The sequence below is a fragment of the Eucalyptus grandis genome, chromosome 10, assembly GCF_016545825.1.
Source record: "Eucalyptus grandis isolate ANBG69807.140 chromosome 10, ASM1654582v1, whole genome shotgun sequence".
Classification (NCBI taxonomy): domain Eukaryota; kingdom Viridiplantae; phylum Streptophyta; class Magnoliopsida; order Myrtales; family Myrtaceae; genus Eucalyptus; species Eucalyptus grandis.
Window position 1 is genome coordinate 20,508,723 of NC_052621.1, and position 12,417 is coordinate 20,521,139.

General features: G+C 42.4%; 1 pseudogene; it reads right to left on the reverse strand.

Annotated features, from left to right (window-relative positions):
- Positions 1-3,034: 3,034 nt before the first annotated feature.
- LOC120288744 lies at positions 3,035-5,554 on the reverse strand (annotated as a pseudogene).
- Positions 5,555-12,417: the final 6,863 nt, after the last annotated feature.

The following is a 12,417-nucleotide window of genomic DNA, read 5'->3' on the forward strand; positions in this document are numbered from 1 at the left end:
AATCCCGCTCCAGGATAAGCAATGGAAGTGTTCCCGTACGCAGCACTTTATTAGCAGCTGAACACCAAGACGATAGCTGCAACCAATTTCATGCCCTACCTACCTAACCCGAAGCAATCCTCTCTCTGTCACAAATATCTTGGTGGAAATTGATGAAGAAAGAGGTCAACACTGCGCGACATAATTAGTCAACCAACCAATTGGTGGTTGACTCTGTTTCTAGAGTTGAGTTGAGCGCCATAGTGTGTCTCACTATGGTCAATGATCAAATTGAACTGGTCTGCATATTGTTTGAGGGGCACTAGCGAAGATTGATCCTGGCTCTACACAAGTTCCCTATGGGAACAGACTAAATGTAAGGAAACCACCAAAATCTAAGCGACACCGAAAACAAAACTACACCAATAATTTTTCTCGGACTCACTCATCTGCTGCTTGTGGACAGATGAATACAACAAGAAAAGATTGAGCTCATGTTCTAAGCCATTAACAAATGGATGATCATCCTAAAACCACCAAGATGCAGTCCAAAGCCAAACTAATGCACTTATATTCCTGTGGACTTGCAAATTATAGTGGTCTGTCCTTTTTATTCATCAAGTGGATAATTACCTCAATGATGGAAGTCAACCACCAAATGCCATGACAGATAAGTCCCATTCACGAACCGACAAAAAAATCAGCACGATGGGTTCCAAAATGATCTTCAGTCCCTTTTTCGTAATCAAACATGCACTACAAAGTTAGTTATTTATATGCAAAGCTCCACATTCATCAGACTGCCCAAGAACTAAAAATTTCGGAGAAGCATTTCCAAGCACAAGCATGGGCAACTGCTTAGCTCTGAGAAAGGAAAATCAAGATTGTGAAAAACAGAAGGTAAAGTCCTGAGTATAGGACAGAACTAAAAGTCCAAAAGGCGAAAGTTTCTTTTCTAGATCAACGGATCGAGGATTACGAGGAAGCTGGTCTTCAAGAGTGAAGCTGATAATCAGTAGAAGAGAACTGCAGCAGATGCTACAGGAAGGAGCAGTTTCAGTAGGTGACCGGGGATTGCTGCTTCTTGAGAGAGAACAGACTTTGCAGAAAGTCAAATATTGATGACAGAGGTCATTATGAAGGATGGAAGCCTATATTACAAAGTATACCTGAATTAGACTCAGTCTCTCTCTCTCAATGATCTGAGAACGCCAAGTACAAAATGTTGCAATTAATGACATAAGAAAATGAATTTTTAAAAGTTAGTTGATGTTGTTATGTAGTTGAGTGTCTCTTGTTGTAATCGTACCACAACACAAGAATATGCTAACTATTAGTCTTAAAAGACAGCCATGCTTTTCTGTGGTTGGTTCAGTCTCGTTGGGACACCCTTTCTCCGTGTGGATAGAAGTAAGTCACAGCTAATAAAAAAGACATGAAAAATGGAGAAGGCAAAAAACAAGGAACACGTGATATGAATATAAAATGCCCATATCACCAAATACATGCTCAAGTTAACTAAATCATGCTAGCAAGTCAGAAATTATCAGTCGATGAGTTTGTTATCAATCAAAACTGTGTTTGCACCAGGTGATTTAAGACCAACTAATATACAGAAACGCCATCGTCACTCATGACTAAGGGATACCCAGCTCAGGGCAACAGAAAAATGCAGCAGCACTTTCAACCTTGAGGGGCCTCTCCCACTTGCCAACTTGGAGGAAAAGTTTAGATATGAACAAGAAAGCACTGAACTCTTCCTTAAAAGTTTTGTCAATCACTTAATGGTTTTTTTTTTTTCCCTTCCTTTTCAATTTGGCCAATCATGAACTATTTGAAGGCTCAATCACTAGCAATTGACTAACTATTCTTGATTTAGTTAACTATTACATCAATTATGACAACTTTAACACTTTGACAAAGGTTTGTCCTCTCGTGACATTTTGCCTCCTTGTCTATTGTTTTTACTCCAAGACTTGGAGGATTTCATAGTCTCAATCCTTCTTGCGGATGTTCTTTACATGTATGCAAAGCCCCAAAAAGCCAGAGGTATAACTAAGTGATGCTTGATGGTCACTCCTTAACCCTCTGAGCAGGTCGGGGGAAAATAAAAATAAAAAGTACCAGACGGGGCCACTTTTAGGGACCCGTCTTCCACTTTCTTGTGGAAAGCTTTATGAGATAGACGATCAGAAAAAATAAGTGTAATAGGGGCTATCATGAAGGCAAACAATGCCATGGCTTCCTTTAGAGCAGAGCCCAAATGGCTAAACAAAATAACTGTTTAGCCAAAAGATGGATTTCACTGGCAAAAGGATTCAAGAACTGAAGACTTAAGGAAGCCTTTATGTACAGCCTACTATATATACATTAGTTATTTCACCTTGGGCAAATAGCCAGTAATGAGAAGATGAGGAGCAACAGCAGAGCTCCATAGGATGCATGCAGACACTAGTAAATGCCACGTGATCATGGCTTAACAGGATGATCTTAAATTACAGACAATGGCAATGATATTCCTAAGATTTAGTGATCTAAGGAAAAATTTAGACATTATTTACAATCACTACTATCAACCCCTCCTTGAGAGCAGTAGTTGCATGGTGCACACGAGCCATTTTTTGGGCCTCTTTACAAGGAAAAAGTGAAGAAACATGAGCCTTAATCAATAGCGGGGCTGGTGCAGGGTATATCAACCACTGATCATGTGCATCTCACTGAGGCCCATGTGATCCACAGCTAAAAGTAGCTGTGCTCACGCACCAGATCATGCAAGAAATTTGACTCCTCTGGTCCGACAGTTTTAAAATTGGCCAAATTAGGTGCATGAGGCTTCTCACATTAATAGCTAGAGATAACCAGATGATTGCACATTTAAGCATACAATTAGCTATGAAAGCGTTTCCATTGACATGATATTCAGTAGTCTTTCAGGTCATTCAGAACGCTCAGTTCCACATCGTCCTGCTTTACAAAATATATTTAGCTCAAAGCACCCACCTTTGCCTCTATTTATATACAGGTAGTTTCCACTTTACAAAGGATAAGAGGTTCTTTATACACCATTCCTCCAAGTTCTAGGGATTTCCAGATAAGAGCTACTGTCCTTCCTTTCCACCTCCACGGCAACCTCATTACGACGTGTAAAAGGTAGCGTAAAAGGTGGATTGTACTGCAATAATATAAAAATAATAAAAGATTGAGAACCTTTCATTACTAAAAGTCTGCGGTAACAAGATCATCCCAAAAAATTTATGCTGGACCTACCTGTGCAACTTCCACAGAAGTACCTCCTTTTACCCTGAACTCTCCATCACTTCTTCAGAGCATCTCTAAGTTTTAACTCCCGTAGATAACTTCTCCATCAGTAACAAAACCTGATTTCGAAGAGAGATAAACAATCTACTTATGATTTAGAATTCTTATTACCAAAAACACCATACTATGTAACTAGTGAGTGTCCACGTGATTCTGGAAGACAGATTGCCCAGAAGAAGAAAAGCAGCACAAATGGCGACCAAAAATAGCTATGGGAAAGGGTGCATGCTTATCAAATTGCACACCTTCTACCGAAAGAAAAAAAATTGCTACCAGAAAAGATGGCGTTTATATGCACAAATGACTAATGCATATATGTCACATATCATATTCACTTAACAGTCAATATTGATTTACACATCACAGACTTCACTTATGACCACTTCTATTCATGTAATTCAGGATGTAAATCTATTTCAAGGAGAAAGGAATTTCATTGAAATCAAAGCTGCGTAGGCTGAGCTTTATCTGTTTATGGAGAGAACAAACCTGAAAAGGCAACAACAGCAACAATTTTCCTGGAACCTCTTTAACCCTTACTGATGGATCTCTAGGTGATGGTATATTTGGCACCATACTTGAGGGCATAACAAAGGACATCTGCCACTTCCTTCATTTTCCACCTACATTCAGTAACAAGCAAAACAAGTTTTGAAATGAAATGCCGAATCATCTCAGCATAAATACTTCGCTGCTAGAAAGAAAATTAACACAACATCAGGTTAAGTTCTTAATAACCAAAGGAGGAGAATCTGTTATAATTGTCATAGTTCAACATAAGGTACTGAAGCTGTAAAGTATCCTCTAAACTAATACTTAGAACATATTGCAGAGAAAAGAGTTTGAGATTCCCAAATTAGGAGCTAAAACCATTATTGATGTCAATAGATCAATGTGCCCCCAATGTCAAGAACAATCAGCCAATGCCCTTCTTTTAAAGAGTTAACAGGGATTGCATGGCATAGACTCTACCACACTCCATCTGCCAACAGCCCTCTAATTATCAAACTTGATGTCGACAAGGATATTGGACAACTCACCTTCTTTTGTTATTACGGGTGTCGTCATTTCCATTCGCTTCCATCAGATGGACTTTATGTATAAACAGGGGTAGTCATCTCCATTTGCTTTGTTGTGTTCTGATTGAAAGGTCCACATAAGCATATTAAGTAATGGAATGGTCATTTTGGTGACGTGATAGAGAAGGTAACTGAAAGGATTGATTAACTACCTACCGAAGAGGTACTCGGCTAAGACATTGAAGGATTGAGAAGCCCCATTGAGGTCGAATCCAGTCTTTCCAGGCATTGTCGTTTCCGCTATGTAGTAAGGCTATTCACATTCACAAATGCAAGGTAAGTAGACGAAAGCAGTGATCGGATACAAAAAGCCCAGGAGCAGGAAAACTTAACTAGAATCCTAATCATGCCGTTTATCGCGAGTACAACTAAATGAAGGGAACATAAATTCTCAGAGAGAAAGGACGCACGCTGAGCAGTTTATACCTCCAATTTCTTTATTTCATACTGCCCTCCTGCTCAAAACTTTGAACTTCACCGTCTCGAGATCCGGAACTGAAACAGGGCAGCTAACAAAACGAAAACCCCCGATAAAACATACAGTTTAGACTTCTGAATTATCCCAATTTACACCATCCCAAGCCTAGCTTTCCACCACGAAAGGCAAACTTGGAGTACCTGCCATCAAAGCCTCCAAATTGCGGCTCGAACCTCTTTCGGGAACACGTACTTCGCGGTTTCGGTCGCCAAATCCGCCAGAACTGCACCACAGATTACAGCGACCTAAATTGAGCCCGACATGCTCGCAAATACTCACGCTCGAGAAACGATGTGGAAAAAAGACAAGAGTTCGGCGGGAGAACATGTACGTCGCTGGGAGACGGAAGAGGCCTGGGAAGCGGGGGCGAACACGAGGGAGACCCGAGCCTCTAAGGCGGAGATGGGCCGCCTGCGCGAAGGAGGAGAAACGGCAGCGGCGGCGGCGGCGGCCCTGTCGGCGGCGGCCGTGGACATGACGGCGGCGCGGCCGGCGCTCGTGGATCGTCGGGGGCATCGTGAGGTCGGCACGAGGGTTCTCGAGAGGGATGGACCGAGCAACGACGAGGGCTCGCACAGAGACATGGTCCGGGGGGGTGGAGCAACGGAGTGTTCGAATTTCGGTTACGGCGGAGAGAGCGGCAGTTGCGGAGGACGAGTGGCGGTTACGGGCTTTCCTTCCCTGAACCGGCTTTGCTCGTGTAGCCGTCCCCGCGCGCATTGTTGTCTCCTTGATATTTTTCAGAATCTAATAATATAATTTCGTTTTTGCCCGAAATTTCTCGGTAATCGGTAAAGGACAAAGGACGTGACACTCAAAGAGTGGTCTCTTCCCGACCACTGGAGCAACTACAGCGTTTTGAAGAAGATGGGATGCGCCATCTTCAATCTTGCTGGAAGGGCAGCGCCGATGGGCAACTTGCGGGTTTTTTTTTTTTTTTTTTTTTTTTTTTTTTTTTTAAGGCAAGGGTTAAGAATATATTACGCTTGGATAAATATACAAGAAATCGGAGCCAAAAACTCCCACTCTATCTGCGGAAAACAGGAGGGAGAGGGAGCCGAATCAAAAGATACAAAGGCAAAAAAGAACAAGCTAAACAATCCACGGCACTACAAACTACCACAAACCATACCACCCTCAATCAAAAAGACAAAAGAATGGAGAGGGTGTTAGGGAAGATGTAGCCGAGTTAAACACTTGAGGATCAAGTCCCAACTTCTTTGGAGTCTTTTGTTTCTTGGAGTAGGCGGAGCATTATTAAACGTAAGAGCCTTGTCCTTCACAACCTTGATTAGGTGATCTTTAATAGCTGGGATCACCAAGGAATCTCCCCGAAAAATGATGGAATTCATCTTCTTCCAGATAAGGTGGCACATGGTCCCGAAAGAAAAATGTGCAATACTATGAAAAAATCCTTTCCACTTAGGAATTTTAATGCCCAAGACAAAAAGTTATTCACCCACGTCCTATTCCTCCAAGGAAGATTACACTGGAATCCCAAAAATATGCAAGAGTTGCGGAGGTCTCACATTCAAAAACAAGTGGTCAACGGAATCAGAATGAAGCGCAAAAGGTGCACACGAAAACTCAGCTTCTTCCATGAGAAAGGAGTAAGGTTGAGTTGGCAACCGATTTTTAGTGATTAGCCACATATTAAATTGAAACCTAGGGGCAATTGCATTATCCCAAATAAAAGAAGCCCAAGGCACACGTTCCTTTTTAATCTAATAGTATTCAGGGCGGAAGTAACTGAAAACAACTCCGAAGGGTCATTGCGCCAAGTGAAGCGGTCATGGGTCGTGGAGCGATCGAGAATAGATGCCCCACATTGCGAGGAAGAGTCTAAGCGATCGACCTGCGGTTAGGAGAAGAGATCGGCCACCACCGATAGCTTGGAAGGTCAAAACCGGCCCATAAGATTTGGTGGTACAAACAAATGTAATGGTCCACAAGTTAGCCAATGGTTGTGCCATAGAGCGAGTAACCATGACCAATCTGGCAAAAGAAAGAGCACGACTGAAAAACTTCAAATCTGAGAATTTTTCCACGCCCACGAACATACGATGGGTTGGGAAGAATTCCAAAAATTGTCCTTCTTTAAGAAATACGAATGAACCCAATGACACCATAGGAATTTCTTTATCGGTGAAGAGAAACCAAATATATTTAAGCAAGGAGGTTGTATTGCAATCTTTCAGCTTACGAATGCCTAAACCACATTCCTCCTTAGGAGACAAAATATCATCCCAAGACACTTTGGCCCCGCCACGACCAAGTGAGGTGTCCTTCCACAAAAATTGTCTTAACAATTGTTCAATCCCTATCAATGACAAGCAGGCAAAGAAAAACACTTGCCCAAAGGCCTAGATAGAATGCAACACTAACCTTATAAGTTGAACCCTTCCTCGCAAAGGATAAAACCGATGGGTCCAAGATTGACTCCCTTGCGGTGATGATCAATCGGCATAATACAATCACCTTTTCTCGAGTCTGTAAGAGATGATAGGAACCCCCGGAGTAACGAACCGGTAGTGTACCTTCCCCGGAAGCCAAATGCAAGCTGAATATTATCTCTAATAGAAACGGAACCACCCGAAAGAAACACTTCGCTCTTGTTTTTGTTTGGATTCAACCCACTCCAAGATGAGAAAAATGTCTAAACTTCTCTTAAGCATAGTAGCCGAGACCTAATCAGCTTGGCAAAAAAGAAAAAACGTCATTGGCAAAAAATAGGTGAGAGCTTCACTTTCTTGCAGCTCCAAAAGTATTTAAACTCCTTCACCGAAGATCGGGCATTTAAAATCCCTGAGAACACCTCCATAACAAGCGTAAATAGATAGGGCGACAAGGGATCACCTTGGTGAAGACCACAACCGCCAGAAGTTCACCATTAATAGATACAGAGAATTTAGGCGTTCTAACACAAACCATAATCAAGCGGATGATCCAATCGAAACCCGAAAGCTACAAAGCGTGAGTTCCAAGAAATCCCAAATCGACGGTATCATACGCCTTTTGAAAATCGACTTTGATGGCACATTTTGGTAGATATAGCTCTAAGTGAAACCAAAAAACAATTCTGAGCAGGGAGAATGTTATTTCGATTCTTCTACCTTTAACAAACGTTTTGGGGGCAGAGCTAATCAAATCATTTAACATAATAGCCACTAGATTAGCAAGGATTTTTGTAATAACTCTTTATAAATGGTGTTACAACACACAATAGGCCTATAATCCGTGATAGCAGAAGCATTCGGAACTTTGGGAATCAAAGCAAGGATAGTGTTGTTTACCTTTTTAGAAGATATCCCAAAGAAAAGAAGTCCTTAACTACTTCTAAGCTCCAGAGACCCGAATGTTCCCAATTGGTTTTGAAAAATTCGATAGAGAAACCATTAGGACCTCGGGGCTTTACTCCTTGCAAGAGAGAATAGTGTTTCCTTTATCTCGACATCGAATCGGACAAGCGATAGAGCAAGATTGCGCATCCGATAGTGGTCGGTGGATGAACGTCTTCAACTCTTGAAGAGAAGGCTTAGAAAGACCCACCCGAGGTGAAAGCATTTCGAGAGAAATATAATACAAACACTTGTGGCACAAGGAAAAGGGCCGTGATGATGGAGCCGGATGGATCTTTCACTAAAATGATGTGGTTATTGAGTTGTCTATTTTTCAGCAGTGGTGAAAGAACTTGGTGTTTTGATCACCCTCCTCTTTAGCCATTTCACCCTAGACTTTGACAGAAAAATGATTCTTCTTGGAGACGAGTTCAACAAAAGCACGACGCCGAAATTTCTCAAGGTCTACGCAAGAGAAGAATTAGTGGGAGATAACTCCAGGTTCCTTCGGAAATGGTAAGATCTTATCAACTTGAAGACCAACTTGAGTGCTTTGCGAAGAGCTTCTCTAGCTTCCACCGTTCTCACCGAGATGTTCGAGAAAATTCTTTGTTGAGGGTCTTGAGGCGACCTTTTACAATTTTCAGTTTGAACACAAGGCGAAACATGGTACTCCCACACCGGGCTATCCCAAGCATGATTGATAATCGATGAGAAATCTAGGTGCTCGGCCAAAGTCAAAGTATTTTAAAAGGCTTTCTTCTTAGCACCGGATCAAGAACTCTAACGATCATAGGAGTGATGGGAGATCCTGGTTAAGAAAAGAAGCTTTAGAGAAGAGAACTGCCGGTTCCAATTAGAGTTGGAGTAACTCCTGGGTCAATCTTTTCGCATCTTCCCGCGGCACTGCACGATGTAGACCCCGATAAAACGAAGTAACATAACGAAGATCCACCAAATCGGTCAAATAAGCATAATCAAAACTCATCAAAATTAGAAATCCAAGAATTTGAACCCCCAACCCTATCCGAGGGTCTCTTATGGCATTGGAAATCACTTGCCACAAGCCAAGCTAAGTCTTGCAAGACTTCATTGTAATGGATAAGATCATCCCATGCGTCACGTCGCACAAAGGTATGATCTCCATAACCGCCAAAATGTAGCAACTCATGCTAGAGATGTTGAAAGTAAGGTAACCATGAATAGCTTGTGCATTAGAAGAGAGGGGATCAAAAGTAACAACATTGGGGTCCCACCCGACCCATATTCTACCTCTGAGAGTAGTCATAAACTTCCATCCTCTTAATAAGGTCAAGGAGATGGAGTCAAACAAAGGTTCGGGAACATGTGTCTCAAAAATGCCAATCAAGCACAAATTATTCGAGTAAACAAGCTTCATGATCTCAGCTCGTCTAATAGGACCGAGAATACCCCAAACATTCCAAAACCCAAAAACATATTTACAATGGGGTAGGGAGAGAATCACCTCTTCTTAGAGGCCTTACGACTAGTAAGAGGTCGACGTTCACCGAAGGGGGCGGGTCCTGTCCGAGAAGCAGTTGCTCCCGGAGACTTTCGACCTTACATCCGATATACGGTGCCCGAGGAGAAGAATTGATGGAAAGTAAATCTTCATCGTCAAAAGCAGCATGTGGGACTACCAATTTCATCGGGCATTGGCAAGTATCCGAAAGGGGGAAATCGAGGTGTGAGCATTTTTACACAACCATCATGCACCTTGGAAGGGGCCTTCAAAGACCTTTAGAAATCTACATAGGTGGAAGGAGTGGTGGTTTAATTAGTGCCGAAGTCTTCAACTTCAACTTCAAGCCGCCCTACCTTCACTAGGTCGAGCTAAACTGGAAAGAATCCGCCTTTTAGTTGCGGGTTGCTTTTTCTTCTTCCCTTTTGCTTGTTGTCATCCCTCATCAAGCGAAGATGAATTAGTCACAAAAGGAGTTGAGGCGAGAGGTGTAAGGCCACCTTGCGAGCAACAACGAGTCCGATTGAGGAGCATTATGTTCATCAACGGGGTCGGGCAATCATGTGCCGATCCGAAGTGGTCTCCCCGCTGGGTAATGTCCAACATTCGGCCTATTAATAAATAAGGGATTGTCTCGCGTATTGTCTTTAGTCCGTACACATTGAGGGGCATTTGCATGACTCCGGGAGACAGAGCGGAGGGCAGGAACCAAAAGACACATATTGAGGGATCGGAGGTGCACGATCAGGGTCGTTGAACATTCTTTTCAATAGAATGCACAGAATCGGATTGCATTTATGGCCAAAATGCCACACCCTCGCACAAGTCGTGGGTCTATATATATTCTATATCAACCACGCATGATTCACCATGATGAACCACCTCAATTGATTCACATGAATGTGCTTTGCTATGATTTCTACGAGACTCTAGGATATGCTAACATTTTCATATGTTCCATTCTTTGGTCTACATAGAGCGGCCTCCCAACGGCGCTAGCAACTTTGCTAATTGCCTGAGAGGAAAAAAAAAGCAGCAGGAAGATTTATAAGCTTTACCCACACAGGAACGGTTAGAAGAGCATCCATCCTCAACTCTAGGGCCGGCCTCCATTGTTGAAGAACGATCATAGGCACTTTTGAGACGGTAAAAGGCCGCCACCTTCTAATACCTTCCTCCAAAAAATCATTGTCCGGAATGTGGAAAAAGAAAAATCCCTTTTCATTGGCCATAACTTCAACCAAGTTCACACCCCAAGCTTTCTTGGCTTAGCTTGATAACTTTGAAGGAATTCTCCTCCCAATATAGTAGCCAACAAGACAATCTTGAAGTTTAGGATCGGCGGCTTGAAGATCTTAAATCGATCATTTCAATAATCGGTTTATTATCAACATAAGTTGGAGGCGTAACTCAAATCGTATCTTTTGGTTGACACCTAGCCCCCACACTCGCCCAAACGAAGATTGAGCTCGTCGAGGTTGCTCGAGGCCGTGTAGAACTCAACTCGCTTTTTACTCCTGCCCTCTCGGCCCACCTTGAGCTTGGGTAGATCGAAAGCACGGCGAAGCATTAATCAAACCAAGAGGGGTCTGGGCGGTAAAACCCTATTCTCATTCACGGGACCACGCAGAAGGGATGGATCATTATCGGGATGGGGAGGGCTACGAATTCCAAACCCCGGCTCCTCATTTTAGGGCGAAACCATTCCGGAATCATAGCAAGTCTGTAAACGAAAACGCAGAAACGGGCGGAAAAAACCCTAGCTAAAGCCGGCCATCAAACCCAAGGAGGAGCACGTACTAGGCCGAGCTTGAATGGGTTTGAATATGCCTTCAAGGCGCCACGAGATCCCCGAGAATAGAGCCTCAATGAACGCTCAACACTTCGGGAATTAGTACGCAAGAAATCGGATGAACAGTGAAAAAATCGTCAAACTAGGAGTTCTTTGCTTCGTACGCAAGAAATCGGGCTTAATATATTAGAAATGCTAAAGATTTTCACTAAGTCATTTGTGGTGCATTTAGTAATGTTTCGCGTTAAAAAATTATTCCATAATATATATATTTATGTTCCGAGGAATAATACCACCGACCGTGGTGGCTCTATTTGATAAGAGCTTCATTGATCATTGCCTAAAGGCGAGGGGTTCAAATCCAGGTGGAGGCACTTGGTGTCTTAAGTGTGACGTCGAGATGGTGGAGTCCTCCGCTAGCGTCACTTTAGGGTTACTCGCCAGGCCGTCGGGCCGTCATTTGCATTCCGCTTGTACGAGGTTCCCCAGGTATAAATATATATATATATATATATATATATATATATATATATATTTGATAACTGCACTTGATAAACTTGTATAATTTTTTATTGCTTTTAATTTTTAATATTTTTATTTTATTTTTCTTTATTTTTATTTTTTTTTCTTCCTTTTTGGTAGATCGCTTAGCCTCGGCCATGGTCGGTAACCGACCGACGAGGGCCGACGGCAATCTTTGGATCCGGGCAGTGGGCTCGCCCGGTAAAAGCATGAGCCGGCAATGCTCCGGCGAGATCGTTGGCCATGGCCAAGGCGGCGACTAGCCAAAAAAAAAAAGAAAAGAAAAAAAAGAAGGAAAAAAATAGGAGAGAGGAAATTGTTTTTAAGTGTTCACCCGAAACAAAGAACAGTTTTTCTTGTTTATATTTCATTCAAAATTTGTTCTTGGAAGAAACAAAATCACAAACAAAAACGTAAACAAATGCATT